At 45.4% G+C, this 15,910-nt stretch overlaps 1 protein-coding gene across 1 annotated transcript in view; it reads left to right on the top strand.

The window, feature by feature from the left end:
* Positions 1–2,607: 2,607 nt before the first annotated feature.
* Positions 2,608–15,910, top strand: part of PPFIBP1 (PPFIA binding protein 1) — a 126,057-nt gene continuing 112,754 nt past the window's right edge. The window contains exon 1 of the mRNA XM_079993573.1: positions 2,608–2,771. The gene's annotated coding sequence lies outside the window, so the exon portion shown is untranslated. The remainder of the gene's footprint in view (positions 2,772–15,910) is intronic.

Raw genomic sequence — 15,910 nt, 5'->3', positions numbered from 1 at the left:
AACTAGAAGCAACCACAGTTCTTCTAGAACAGCTAAAATACTTTAGCTACCTATTGCTGTTAAAATACCATAGAAGTGCTAAAACATAAACCTAAAATACCCTGACTAATCACCACAGTGCAAATATTAGCAGTTTTCTCACATCCGAGTGTTATAGTTTCAAGGTTCCTGCAGACTTAGTAGCATTGTTCTATGCTAATTTTCACTTTGTTAAAGTGATGGCATAAAAACTATGCAAAGAAGAGCTTACCTGAGGCTTAATTTTCAGAGCAAGAACAGCACAATTTGTTGGCAAAATGAAGTGCTGTGCTATCACTGTATCAAAGCCGTATTTAGTTCTGACCAAAGTGGTGTTGAGATGGGCCTCCCAAAGAGAGCCAGTGAATGGCTGGTGAGAAAGCACTTGAAGCAGGGGGGGCTGCTCCGTTCGGGCTAATGGGGAAGTCCCCCTCCCCCAATCTCGGGCTGCTCTCGGGCACCCACACCTTGCCACTTCACAGCCAGTCCAGGGGCTGCTGGCTTCCTTAGTCCCAGTCTGCCCTTGTAAAACTCAGCAGGGAAGGGGGGCAAAACTAGAATGAGTGGGCTCTGTGCCTCACTGGCTCCACCTGCTGTTTGGGGCCCCTGCCTTCCACTTCATTAGTCCCAATGGACACCACCTGCTGCCGCCTTGATGCTGCTGAGTGAGGAGCATTCAGGGGGGTCTGTCATGGATGCTTCAGTTGAGATTCGTGCATTGCAGGGGGTTGGACTAGATGACCCCTGGAATCCTTCCAGCTCTACAATCGTATGACTCTATGTACAACTGTATGTGGGACGTGGCCAGTGGGAGTGTCAGGATGCAACGACCGTAGCCAGCAGGTGTTTTCCTGCTGCTTCTTTGTGGTTCATTAAATGTGTGTGGGATTAATTTGAACACTTCTAAATGCTTCAGTGTTGGAATGTGTATATTCTTACTGTACCTCATATGCATAAAGGCAGAGTCCAAAAGAGGACAGAACTCCTATACAATAACATTTGAAGGTCTAGAATAGCAGGAGGGACATCAAGCATGAAGGTCACATGTGGCCCTCGAGGTCAGTCCGTTTGGCTCTTGGACTCTTTGGCATGTCCAAAGTCTGTTTCAGTGGCCTAATCCGGCCCCTGTGGCAGTTTATTTCCTGGGGTTCAATCCTAAAAAAAGCTTAACAACTTTGGTTGGCCCCTTGGCCGGCCCCCACGGCCCTTCACTTCATCAAATCTGGCCCTCTTTGAAAAAAGTTTGGACACCACAGCCCTAGACCAAGCCTCTCGCTGGTTCTCCTTAAGGGCTTTTGCCTGGTTATAATGTGTCACTGTACAGTATAGTGCATTTTTCTTGCCTGGGTGTATGTGTACTAAGGTCTGGGTTTTGTGTTGCTAGAAGGTTGTTGGTGTTATGAGAAACGAAGGAAGAAGCTGGGTCTGTTTAGCCTGGAAAAGAGGAGAATGAGAGGAGATATGATAGCCACCTTCAGATATCTCAAGGGCTGGAAGAGGGAACAAGCTTGTTTTTTTCCCAACTCTGGATGTTAGGACTTGAACCAACGGCTTCAAGTTACTAGAAAGGAGATTCCAACTAAAGATCAGGAAGAACTTTCTGACAGTAAGTTGTTTGGCAGTGGAATGGTTGCAGAATCTCCTTCATTGGAGGCATTTAAGCAAAGGTTGGGTGCCCATCTGTCATGGGTGCTTCAGCTGAGATTCCTGCATTGGGGGGGGGGGGTTTGGACTAGATGACCCCTGGGGTCCCTTCTAATTCTACAGTTGTTGGATTCTATAATTCCTGTCTCAGGCCAGACCTTTTAAAATTAGTTTGAGAAGCTTTTGTTTTGATCCCCCAATCCTAAAACACACAAAAAAGATGATTTAGCGACAGTCCCTAAACTGAATCATTTAGCGACAGTCCCCGAGTTGAATTGCAATTCATTCAGAATTTGGCTGCGCGACTGGCTGGTGTTTGCTGTTGCTGCTGTGTGAATAACGTCCATTGTAAAACCAAACTGAAGTTAATTTCAGTTCCGGACTGCGAAGAGCAAACCTTGCAAGCGGAGCGCGAGGGCGAAGGAATGGGCCAAACGGCGGGGAGGCTGTTAAAATGCAACCTTATTCCAATCCCCCCCCCCCCGCAACATGGCCTGGAGCAGGCAGATTTCTTCCAGGACAACACATGTTTTTTTAAAGTTGCTGGAAGTCCTGGGGCTCTTCTCCCCACCCGCCTCGAGAGCATGCAGTTTCGGAAACTACGAGGGGAAAATGATTTTCAAAATGGAAAAACTCTAAAACCAGTTTTGACTTTGCATTGGTAGTAAAGATCCCCGTTTGCACTTTGCATTCGCGACAAACATCCCAGTGACTCGCTGCGCGCTGTTTCCTCCCCGCGCCGCCTCTTCCCCGCGGACGCTGCAAAGGCGCCCCGCCCCCCCCTTTCCCGGGATCCTGGAATGTCGATGGGGAGGCGGGCCAGACCTCCAGCCCCGCCCCCTTCCCGCGAGTGACGTCCTCCCTCTCCAATCTTTGGGCCGCTCCCTTGGCGGGGGCGGGGGCGGGAGGAGCCTGGGAAAAGGGAGTGACGTGGGTCTCCGCCTGGCTCCCTGCTCCGGCTGGGATCCTGCGGGGCGCGAGGCGGAAGGAGCTGGGCGAGAAGGAGACAGAGAGAGAGAGAGAGAGAGGGGGGGGGGATGGCTTTGTAAAGTTGGGCAGAGGGGCGAGGCCTTTTCTTTGCTGGAAGTCCCGGTCCGCTTCCGACTTGGGTAAGTCCGTGGGTCTCCTCGTGTGCAGGAGGAGCTCGCCTGCTCTCCGGCTGCTTTTCCTGACTTGCAAACATGCTGCTTTGGGGATGCTGCCTAATTTCTCCCTTTCTCTCTCTCTCTCTCTCATCCTGGAACCCCCTCTCCCCCCCCCTCCGGGTTCTGGCTTTTAAAGCACCGGGCTGCCAGGCGCCCCCGCCCCACTTGTTGGCCATCGGCAGGAAGCGCCGAGTTGGGTCCTTAATGGGGGCTGATCTTCTGAAGGCGGGGGAAGGAGCGAGTCCTTCGAAGGGTGGAGAAATGTAAACTTGAAGCCTGGGGTGGGATCGGTAAGGCGGGCAAGGGGGGGATCCTTCCTGGGGAGGGGGGAGGGGGGAGCCAATCTGCAGGTTAGAATCCAAACAGGTTGATCACACGCCAAAGAAATTGGAGTCTTTTCTCAAAGCAGTGATGATTGGGCAATGAATGTAGTGTGCGTGTTTGTGGAAAATCTTGTGGATGAAAGCATGGGGAAATATATTAAAAATGAATATGGATGAGATTTGGTAAAGGGGGGGAGATTTTAAGGAAGGTCTATGCTCAAGACCTCCTCCTAAGGTCAGATGCAGCTTGGGAAGAACGGCCTACTTTTAGGTTCACACTGGTGCTAAATGGAAAAGGTGATCTTGCAGAGGTGGGGATCTAGCAGGATATTGTGAAAACCTTGTCATGCTTGAGAGAATATTTTTGGCTGCTGGCTTAATGTCTCCCAGGCTAAGGTTCTATGTTTCACTAGACTAGAGGGAAGAAGTTTATTAGTCGGGTCTGTTGGTGCCAATAAAAATTTGCTTGAGGTTTAATTTAAGTTGGTAGCTTTTTAAAAACCAACATGCCTAATCACACCCCATACTTGTAGTGGAGTTTCAAGGCTAGTGGAAGTGAACTTTCCAGATTCCTTCTGGATCAGCCTCATTGATTTTTGTTTTGGCTACAGCAGTGTGTGAATGGCTCGAGAACTGCAGTTTAATTGAATTAAAATGTCATGGTTTTATTAATTTGGGATAAGGGTTATTTTGGGAGAGGTTGTTCTGTACAATAGGTACTTACTTTGTGTTTTTAATACTGTTATGTTTTCTGCTGCTTTTAAAGCCTGTCAAATTTCTGCTGTCTCTGCCCAGTGGGGAGCAAGGGCTCCTGCGAACACAGAGTTCTTTATTTCTCTTCCTGCCTGTGAAACTGGAAGCTGCCATATATTCCAGCTAGACATCTGCCGTTTGCTTATTCACGGGAGCAAAACAAACCCACCTTCTTTTGACCAGTAAAAATGTTGGGCGGCACCATCTGAGGAAAGTTGGGAGAGAGTAAAATAAAGACTGACTGAAGCTTCTCTTTGAAGCTTCTGCTTGTTGGGTTGTTGGTTCAGTTTGGTGTCTTTAACCTCTGCTCTGGGATGTATGCAGCATATGTCTTTGTGTGTGTGTAAACTGTGGTGAAATCCTATAACACTTGCACGCTTTTACACTTGTGCAAAATGCAGTTTTGGGAAGCTGTTTATTCCCAGTGACTTGGATCCCAGCAGGGTGGATTTGATTTAAATCAAATCAATTTAAATCACGATTTGAATTACTAGTCAGTAAGACTTGATTTAAATCATTTTTTGACAGAAAGACTCTCCGTCACTGTCGGGCTGCCCTTCTCCCTCCTCAGGGAAAAGCCCCCAAGAGCGGCACACACGCTCCACGCGGCTCATGAAAGGGAGCCCTGAGCAGAGCCTGGAATGCATACAGGCTCTGCTCAGCGCTCCCTTTAAAGAATATTATTTTCCTTACATTCCCCCTCTAAAAACTAGGTGCGTCTTATGGTCAGGCACATCTTATGGAGCAAAAAGTACGGTGATCCGTCTTCTGAATTGTACCCTCCCTCTCCCCAAACCAGGCCTATATTAACCATCTGTTTTGTTGGGAGTTGTGTGTAGGTTGTTGCCCATAGAAATGTTGATGCATATGAATTCTGTGGAGTTGGAAAATAGAGACTCCTTTCGCTGTCCTCTCTTTCCTGGCGACAGGGTCTGCTTGTTTGCTCCAGATTGACCCAAAAGACAGGAACTGAGCAGTTCCTTCCGTTATCTGCTGCATTTGGAGTGCCTCACCCGGGCTTCAAAGAGAGAGAGGACACTGGTCCTCAGTAGCAGCAGATCACTTTTGCAGGCCCAATGTTTGTCTTTCCTACCTACAAGTGACTTGCAACTTCCATTTGAGAATCTTGGCTCTAAGAAAGAGCAGGGAAGCCCAGGGAACTGAAAAATAAAGCTTTGTTGTGATGGATAGAGGCAATCCTGCACAGCTGTAGTAGGGATACAGAGTGGTTTGCAGTGAAAGAAGCACGGTGGTGGTATCCTGTGCAAGGCAGATTCATCTTTCTGTTGAGACTCCAGGCTAACAAGTTTATTGATACAAATAATAGTTCATTCATTTATTTAATAGACTTTGTTTCAGAATGCAGCATGTAGTACCTGATAAAATCAACCGGATAATGTTCACAACATAAAATGGTAAAAAGCCTAATACAGTAACAACGAGCCAAAGCAATAAAATCATACTGTTCTGTTTCAGACCGTCACTCCACACAGAGCAACTAAGAATAGCATCCTTAGACACGGAGGACTCCCAAATGTGTGAGTGCCCCTCACATGTAGAGTGGTAGCTCATAAGGAGTAGTAATAGACCAGAGAGTTGTTAAAGCTGGGCCCTGTCAAGTTCTTGACTTGTGACTAATATCTTGCACATTCAAATTCAAATTTATTTACGGCTATTAGCCCATAAAATATGTACAAACATAAAAGCACAGAAGCATAAAAAACCAATACGTCTAACAACAGAAGGGGAACACCACGATGCAAGGATGGGTCATTGAGCAGTGACAAATAACAGCTTGGGGCCCGGAAAGATCCAAGGGACGGTTCACAGAAAAAGGAGAACTGGAGACGAGATCCATCATGCACTCTCATCATAACTGTCCGATTAGTGTTTTTTTTGTTGTTGTTTTTTTGGGTGGTTTTTGTGTGTGAATTAACCACATTCAGGAATCTCGCCACCTGCAGAGTTACAGAAGGATCTGTATCCTGCAAAAGCAGTGCGGCATGTGACTCAACGGGCCTGCCAACCAAGCGCAGTAAAGCAGGACCCAGGAATTTAGTCCTGGCTATGCTATGTAAGGGACAGTTGAACATTATATGTGGAAGAGATTCAACTGTTTTCCCGTCACACTCGCATAGCGGAGACACCAAACCCTTGGAAAATCTGTGGCTCAGCAGGTTCGATGGGAAAACATTGAACCTTGCACGAATAAATGCAAGTCGGTGTGGTACAGATGAAAGAGATGACATGTATGATGGAAGGCCAAGTGGTGGGGTTATTCCGTGATACCTGGGGGAGCAGACACCCCCACCCCTGGAGAGGTTGTGTTGATTTTCAATGTCTGCTAATCTTTGCTCGATAAGGCTTTTGGCTGAGCGTAGGTTCATCTTTAAGGAGTCCGCTGGGGAAATTCCGATGCTCAGAAGTTTGGCTATCTTGCACATTAACGTAACACCTGCTGATGGTGTGGTGGCATTTTCACTGAGCACTACATCTGGGGCTGTTGTCTTGTGGCTAAAAGTGTGAGCTGTTGGGTTCCTATTTCAAGTTTAGTCACGGTCATTAGGACATCACGACCCCTTCAGTATAGAAGTACAGTGGTACCTCGGGTTAAGTACTTAATTCGTTCCGGAGGTCCGTTCTTAACCTGAAACTGTTCTTAACCTGAAGCACCACTTTAGCTAATGGGACCTCCTGCTGCCTCCACACAATTTCTGTTCTCATCCTGAAGCAAAGTTCTTAACCCGAGGTAATATTTCTGGGTTAGCGGAGTCTGTAACCTGAAGCGTCTGTAACCCAAGGTACCACTGTAGAGGTACCCTACCTCATATTATAAAGATAATGGGGATAATATATATAAAGTGTCTTGGAGTGTTTGAAAGCGTATGATTCTAAGATTATTCCCCTGTGTCTTGATGCTGAAGTTGACAAGAACTGGAAGTACTAAAAAAAAAAAAATCCATAAATACTAAGTATAAAGTAAGCCCGCAATTTAGGCAGATGCTATGTTCTGGGGATTGTACCTGCCCCCTTTTATTTTATTATTTTTTGCCAAGCACGTGAAGCTGAATGCGCACAAGTTAAATGCTTAGCGCAACCCATTTGTGGGTCCTGTCTTGCCAGCTGAAGAGCCACATCTTCTTTCTTTCCTATTCTCTTGGTACCAGAGTGGACTCTTGGATGGTATTTTAGGAGATTATCTGTTTTCAGTAATGTGTGCAGGAGAGATGGGGGCCAAACCCCCAGGCTGGCAACCCCAAGCTGTTTTTGAAGAGCTGACTAAATGGCAGAATGCCTGTGTGGTATCCAGTGTTCTTCATAAGTAGCTTTTCTGATTCTAAAGGATAGCTTAAAGCAGTTTTCTAAACCATATTTATGGGGAGTGACTGATTCAAATTTACCTCATGTTTTTAATCTGTAGACAATTTTTAAGGATTTATGGCACAGTCAGCATTGCTAGTTCTTTTTCCTTTAGCCTCATTCAAGGTTTTGACAGTAAAATATGCACTGCGAACTGTTGGTTGTAGAACATGCAGAAGGGCATAAGTGATCAGCAAAATAAACATCTCTATTCCTGAAACTTCAGTGCAACAACAAAGGCGCTCATAAGTGCAGATATTCTGAACAGTCAAATATACCTGAAGTCAAAAGCCTTGATGTACTGTAACATTCTCACACTTTTAAATATACAGTGTATAGTTACTAACATTCTGTTACACTCTAGTGTGAGCAAGGATGGAGCTGTGCAAATAGAACTGCTTTTCAGAAACACACTGAACTGCCACGTGAATTGTGGTCGTCTTTGCTTTGCACATGTAAGTGAATGTTTCTCTCTCTATATAGGGAAAAACTAAAGAATTCTGGGTGCTGTTACTGTGGAAGATAAACTGACCCTGGATGTGTAAAGATAGGCATTTGTCTGTGCGTGGTGCAAGTGTTTATTTGGACACCCCCACGGCCCCCTTGCACTCTGCTAGCATTCCTTATACCCTGCACCCATAAGCACCAGGAAAAATAGTGAGTGTTTGGAAGACCCTAGAGACTGAAGTCTAGCACTCCTCAGGCGTGGTGGTCAAGGTGGGACTGCTGATTCTGAAGCCCACAGGAAGTTTGGTGAGTAGGGCAGATGGAAGTGGGAAGTGCCAGGGAGGTGGAAAAGATGGGATTTTACTTCAGTAGCTCAAAACAGAACAGTTGGCTCAAGTCTGCTGACTGGCTGGTTAGTCTCTCACCTGGAGAGCTTAGGCTTTTTAAGGAGAAAGTTATTTAAGCAGGAAAATTATTTTGAGAGGTGTAGGTTCTCTTTGGGCGCCTTCTGCTTCCACTTCATCCATACTGGTTTCAGTATTGCTGTCAGCAGCTGTTCCATAGTCCATGACAATGGAAGAAGCCCACAACTGGAGATGTGGGGGAACTGGGGGTGTGAAAGGGAAGATTTTATGAAACGTAGGCCCTGTTTAAAGAAGTGTGAAGTTGCCAAATTCCTTTAACAATTTAAACAAAAAAGTGTGCCTATTTGTTTATAAAAACATTTCTAGACTGCCCCAAGGTGGTGAACAGCAAAAATTTCTCAGTTTGTACACTTCTTGCAAGCCAAGAGCAGTTTTCTTTGTTGCTGGAGGTTTGGGAGTGAAATACTGGCAGCACCCCTCCTCCCCTTTATATCGGTAAACAAAAGCTGCAGTTTTGGGTAAGATACATTTGAGGGAACAAGGATCCCAAAGGTGTCACCCCCCCTTCCCATGACGGGGGCCTGCTTGGATGGTTCATTTCCTTCCCAGGAGAGTGAGAGTCACTTCTTCCAAAACCCCAACATTTTCTTACTCTTACTGGATGAGAAGGGGCACAGTAACAGTCGTAAGTGACTGCCAGCTCTAGAAGAGGATTTTTATACTTGTGGAAGGTTTAGTTTTCGTATGTTTCAGGTTTCCTATGTTGCTTTTCGGGTTTTTTGTTTGGGAGATATGGTTGTAACACCCTCCTCAAACGGCTGAGGGCAAACAAATTACTGGTGAAGGCTGAATGTCAACTTTGCACTTGGTCGCATATTTGAGAACTAGTTCTTACTAAGGCAGTCTTAAGACTTGCATCTTGGGGATTGTATCCTAATACCCCAACTTTTCCACATGTCGGGCATGTTTTGCTTGGCAGAGCATCCCTTTATGTGAATCCCCATCTGCAGTCTTCTTAAGTGATAACTTTCAACACTGGTTTGTTGAAATGACTGATTCTTACATGTTGGCACATTTCAGAACTGATGCTCATCTATTTTGGTCTAATTGTTCCACAGCTATTAAGTATGCATTTAAAATCTTAGCAGTTTTCTATGTCTTACAGTCCTATAAACTATATGAAACAGGTCTGATTTCAGAGATTGTGTTGCATCTGCAATTTTAAGTATACACATGGCCAAAATTGTCGCATATACCAGCTAAACAGAGGGAACAATCTAATTTCTGGTTTCAGAACTACACCTCATTGAAAAACTGCCAGTGTATTCTTAACCCTGAAAATTTGCTATCCTGTCATATCACTCCTGAGCAATTTCTGTTTTGTTCTTGGAATCTGCCAATGGACCTGCCCATTAAGCGTCCAGGACTTACAACTTCAAAAGATTCTTGCCTAAGCCGTCAACACAAATGCCACTAGGATTTCACTCATAATGCCCTAAGTTCCTGATGAAACCAAAAGAGAGTGAGGCGGCTGCTGCCTTCAGAAATATTATCTGAGACACTACAATTTTTAGGTTCAGGGGTTCTCAAACCTTCTTTTAGGAAACCCTTGCCTACTGAGGAATCTCTATGGATTGGGCTTGCATGTTGCAATGGATCCAGGGACACGTACAGAGCACAATGCAAGTCGCTTCATGCAGGGCACCAGTTGTAGGCCTCACCATTGCCCTATATCACCTGAGAGCGCATCCTTGAAGGTCCCCATGTGCTCCTGGGGTGGACACTGCAGGAGAAAGCTGGCAGTGGGGGGCAAGTTGTCTGCCTGATCTTACTGAGGAAACCCGGAATGTATTTTCAAGGACCGACCAGAAGTTGAACACAATTTGAAAACTTGTGTGTGTTCTCCCCACCTCTTCCAGCCGGGAGGCACTGGTTACGCAGAAGGAGATGTTAAAGGAAATAGCCTGATGCGTGTTAGGGCAGCACCTTGGGGGGGGGGGGGAACCAGAGCCCTGTGTGAAATGCTCACAATGTTCAGACTCGATCCGTAAAGCTCCCAGCTATGTACGTTTGTACAGTCTCTGCGTTTATTTATAAATCCTTCAGGAATGAGGGCCACAGCGTGAGGTTCTCATATGGATGGTATGCATGTCAAAAGAGGAGATGTCCCCTCAAGACTGCCTTTTCTTCCCCACCCCCCACCCCTTCCTGTGATGTTGACCTCCTTTTCAGACTTCAAAGTGAAATCCAAACTCGGCTGCCCCTTTAAGGCTACACAATTACTGGGTGACCTAGTTCTGTCCTACAGTTTTATGAAATTGGAATGTGATCATTCCCGCACCCCCTGTGGGAAAGCGAGGATTACTTTCAAGGTGTCAAAGGGATATCTCCTGGGGCCTCTTTGTTTATGAGGCAAATGAGGGATGCAAAACAAATGGCTTCTCCCTAAGTTACTTGCGCTATGATTGGCCTGGAGTGAAATGTGAGCAGGGGGAAGGAGTATCATTTACCAGCCTAACCATGGCAGCTGGAATGTATGTGGGGTGGGAGGGCCTGTATATCACAAGGATTTACAGACAGCAGTGGTGCGTGCAAATGATGCCTTCCCCTTCTGCTCTCTGCCCCTGATTCCGCTCTTTTTTAACTGCATTGTAGGTTACACATCGTAGTTTGAGTCTTTCTGCATTTGAGCAGCTAGAATGTAATGGTGTGCCCTCTATATATAGGGCCTACTTAAGGTTGACTTGCTTGTTATCCAGTTGTTTGGGATTTTTGGGTGTTCTTTGCCATCCCCTCCCCGAATCTTCTGGCTTGGCAGAGCAGGGCCTTGCCCTGTTTTCACTGGAGTATTGCCAAATAAGAGTCTCTCCCCTGCTACTTGAAAGTGCTCCTGCTGTTTCTTATCTTCACCAAATTACAACCCAGATGAGAGTTCTTGGGAAAGGGGGTCTTGGTGTTGCTGGGAGTGTCCAGAAGAGCATGGGTGTGTGTAATCCCCTGTAGCAATATTCTGGAAGCAGTGAATATTAAGAAGCCTTCTGAAAGGGAAACAGCCCTGACCAAAACTGCTGGTTTGAAAATGTTTAGGGATCTTAAACACAAGAAGTGCTCATTATTTACTTTGGCTGGCCTGTGTACTTGGGCCCAGTGCAAAAGTTTGTTGTGCTTGTGGGGAAATGGAATTTGTGACTTTTGTGGGACCTTGATGCATGTAGTGGTGGAAGCTGTGTTTTGCATTGCCATGATGGTGCAGATTGCAGTAGTAGTGTGCTTACCCCACAAGTTGTACCAGTCATGCCTCTGTACTATTAGGGGTCAGCTTTAGGTGTATCGGAACATGAAGATACCTTTTTAAAGTAGTAATCTGATAATCATGGTGCAAATGGTTTACACATTGTTAAATGATATTCAGTGCATTTGTTTCCCTTCCTAAAGATAGCTCTTTAAAAGGTGTTACCTCTCTGGTATCTCAAAAGTAGTATACGTCAATATATTCAATTTCTTTAAAAACATAAAATATAAAAGATTATGTTCGATTTTGCGGGCTTTGCCTGTATGATGTGTACTTTAGCTTTACATGGGACTGCACAACAGTTTGTCAATCTTATTTTAAAGTATTCATTATGTTTTACCTTTTAGCTGACATTATGAATTTTTCTAACATGTTGAGGGGGTTTACGGGGTTATGCTGGCCCTACTGTGAGCCTGAGAAGGGGCACTATGCATTTGTTGGAAGAACACATGTAAAATTCCATATGTGTGCACGTGGCGATCCAGATTGGCCCAGGGTTCTCTCCCCACAATCCTGTTGGAGGCACTCTGTCCATACGCTCCCTTCTCATGGTTGGTGAGGCCTTGTTGGTGGACAAGTCAGTGTTGAGGGGGAGGCTAGCCCATGCAGTCCCACAATTCCTCCATGTTGGGTTTAAATGTGTGAGGGCTTTTGTATGACCAGTGGCTTGCCCAATGCCAAACCACAAAGAGGATAGCTGTGGATTTGAACTTGGGGTTCCTACATCAAACTGCACCCAGTAGCAGATGGTGAGGTGGGGTGGCAGTGCTCATCTTGCCTCCTGAGAGCTGACTCACTGCTGCTCCCCAAGAAGAAAGAGGGGAATGGGTGATGCAGCAGGGAGGTTAGTGTGGTGCAGGCATACCGACGGGAAACTCACTTGGCTTTGCCCATGTGTTTGCACCACACTGGCTTTCCCATCACTCCAGCCCTCTGCTTCCTAGCCAAGTACAGCCCTTCCGGACTCTCTGTTTGGCTGTTGGGGCTTTCTGGGGGCACACCTTTCTCCAGCCTTGCTTTGTACCCTCCTTGAGTGTTTTTGCCTGGTTGGAATGTGATCTTGAACTCTGATAATCCCCTTTGCTTGCCTGGATGGAGGATAGAGAGGGAAGTGTTGGTGTGTGCAGATGCTAGCCTACTGTACAATGTTAAAATTCACTGTGAACACTTTTACCTAGAATCATAATGAATAGAATGATCTGAAACTATTTGAATATATATAAGCAACTGGGGGAAAAAAAACCACTTTGTGAACTAGAGGCCTCATTTGTCAACACTCATCTTCACAGTCCTTCATAAACAATACCTGCTTCCTAAGGTAATGAGCAGAATAAGTATTAACCCATATTAATGGGTGCTTAAACGGAGGATTACTGTCCAGCCAATTAGCCTTGTGAGAAGCCTGTGGCTAGATTAGAAGTGGAGCTGAAATAAATAAAGTAGAAGTCCCCCCCCCCATTTTTTTTAAGTTCGTTGGACTTTATAAATTAGAGCCTTGTGAGAAGTAAGTGCCAGTGTTATTGAGTGGGCATTTCTTCCACACAAGTGTAGGACTGCAGCCCTAACACTTAATTGATGTGGAAACAGTGCTTGGATGATGCACCAGAATTCACATCATGTTCATGACATCCGCGTGATGCATTCAGAGAGTGCTGGAGTTGAGCTAGGGTTCAAAATTCCCCCCCCCCCCGGACAGTCTTCCACCAGCCTCTCTTTCAGCCCGACCTGCCTCACAGGGGTTTTGTGAGAATAAAATGAAAACAAACAAATATCCATTTATGTCGTTAAGAGTGAAAATCTACAGTAGTATCATGGCTTTTGTTTGTGTGTAATTAGAATTGGTTGAAATTACTAGAATTGGTTGAAATTTCACCCAGTTGCCTTACCATGTTGAACTGTGTTCGCCAGCAGGTTACCTCTAATTTGAAGATTGGATGGTGGTGGACGTGTGTGTGTTTTCCCATCTACACTGCTGTGATAATGTTCACAGTCCTCTTTCTTCTGATACTTTTCCAGTGCAGGCCCATTTGACTAGTTTAATGACATACCCTGCAAAGGGAATTCAGCTGTGAAAACTCCTTGTGATGTTGTGAAGTTGCCTCTTCGTTCTTACCCAGATGAGCAAGCTGACTGGTATTTTTTGGTTTTGTCTCAGTCGAGGGAGGGTGGCTGTCTAAATTATATTTATTTTTCCAAATTGTAAGGGAAAAAGTGATCATAGCTGCTGTCATGTTCTATTTTGTGTCTCTGTGTTGGAATTTTCCATAAATGAGTCTTGCCATCCAGATGAATTTTGTGGTTGTCTCCTTGTGCTGTGCATTGTTCCTCTGTGGGCATATAGTCTTTTTCTCACACTTGTAGCTTCCCAGATGTTCCATTTGTTTCTTTGGCTGTTGACTGGAAAAGAATGGATGCCAAAGTGCTTCAGATTTCAAGTAACATTTCTGATAATTGTCCAAGGGAAACAGGAGCTATGAGGTTAACTGTCCTGAAAAGACATGCTTCATGTAAAACAGATCACAGCTATATGCCTTATCTCTTCCTTGTTCATGCAAAAGGTTTGTCTGTATTTAATAAAATCCTGTAATACTTGGCAAATCATCCTGTGAAGTGGAATATGTGATCTGATTGCCCAGAAAGCCAGGGGCATGCTCCATGCTTTATGGAGCAGTTGTGTTAGTCAGGGCTACAACTGGTGTTAACAGTGTGCAAAGTCCAAATGTTATGGACATGTGCCACAAAGTTATGGCTCCTTGGCATCTGTCCTTGAGAGTTTGGAAATGCAGCTCATGGTTTCATAATGTATATGTTAATAATAATAAGCACCAGTGCAGCATCGGTGTAGACATGCTGAACATGATTACAGTGGTACCTTGGGTTAAGTACTTAATCCGTTCTGGAGGTCCATTCTTAACCTGAAACTGTTCTTAACCTGAAGCACCACTTTAGCTAATGGGGCCCCCTGCTGCTGCTGTGCCGCCAGAGCACGATTTCTGTTCTCATCCTGAAGCAAAGTTCTTAACCCAAGGTACTATTTCTGGGTTAGCGGAGTCTGTAACCTGAAGCGTCTATAACCCAAGGTACCACTGTTAATTGCTAGTGCTAGTTAAATACCAGTGTGTTTTGGCCACTTGATACTGGTTTACAGTACATAGCTGAATGAGGTTAAATGTCTCACTATTGTGGTTCCCAGCTAAGTAGAACAGCACTATGAAGATGTCTCAGATTTTTAACAGGAGAATCTTTATAAGGTTTTGTGCAGAAAGAAATTAAAGTTAAATATGTTGGTTTGAAGTGCAGATGGTTGTATGGTTCTGCCTCTACAATACTTACTTCAAGGAGGCCCCCCTTTTCTCCAAGGAACGCAAGAAAGGTGTACATCAGGCATCCACAACCTTCAGCACTCCAGATGTTTTGGACTACAATTCCCCTCATCCCTGACCACTGTTACTGTTAGCTAGGGATCATGGGAGTTGTAGGCCAAAACATCTGGAGGGCTGCAGGTTGGGGGTGCCTGGTGTACATGGTTCTTGCCTCCGCATTTTATCCTTGAAACAGCCTTGTGAAATATGATGAACTGAGACAGTGGCTGGCCCAAGGTCACCCAGTGAACTTGGCTCAGTGGGCATTTGACACACTGACCGTTATACCACACTGGCGGTGGGGGAATGCTTAGCTTTTGTACACAAAAGTTTGGAAATGGATCCTCAGGCCTTTTTACAGTTGCAAGGATGCCTGATAGCATGATTGGGAAATATCTTTGCTTATGGTTGTGGAGAGCTGCTCCCAGTTATAGCTGACATTACTAGGTTGAATGGACTAATTTTCCAACTTGGTAAAAGGCAGCTTCAAATGTTAATATGGAGGGGACCACTTAGGATCAGCTGGTTTACAGAAACAGGTCAAAATGTACACCCAAGTTCTGTGATGTGAAAGACCAGCAGTGGAACACCTCAGTCATCATTGGCAGGATTCTTCCCATAGCTGTCAAGTGTCCCTTATTTGAAGGGATAGTCCCTTATTCCAGCGCCATGTCCCGCTGCTGTCCCTTATTGATGGATGTCCCTTAAATGTCCCTTAAATGATGTCCCTTAAATTTCAAAGGAAGCAGCTCCTCTCCCTCCCTCCCTGCCCTGTTGCTCACCCAATAAGAAGTCTAAGAACGACTGGGGGGTGGAGCTTGCATGCCTTGTGTGTGGCTAGTTAATGCAAGCTGAGGGGGTTTTTGAATGCTGGGCGCCATTTTGTTGCACATGCTGCTGCAAATTTTGCAGTGCAAAGCTAGGCCAGGGATCCATCTTAAGTTGAGGCTGCATAGGCCTTGTGGTGCATGTGATTCAGATTCTATTCAGTTGAACCTCTGGTTACAAAGTTGGTTGGACAGTGTTCTCGAAGCTACCAGCATGAGTTTGACCAGACTGCAGGAGGACTGGAGTGCCTGGAACAGGTGAGGCTGCAGGTCCCTTATTTTGGCTGCTGGTCCCTTATTTTCAAATCTGTAAGTTGACAGCTATGATTCTTCCAGTCTTGTATATTCAGAGGTATATGCTGGGCCTTAAACAT

Source organism: Podarcis cretensis, assembly GCF_951804945.1.
Source record: "Podarcis cretensis genome assembly, chromosome: 10".
Taxonomy (NCBI): Eukaryota; Metazoa; Chordata; class Lepidosauria; order Squamata; family Lacertidae; genus Podarcis; species Podarcis cretensis.
This window is presented reverse-complemented; position numbering and strand designations above follow the sequence as displayed.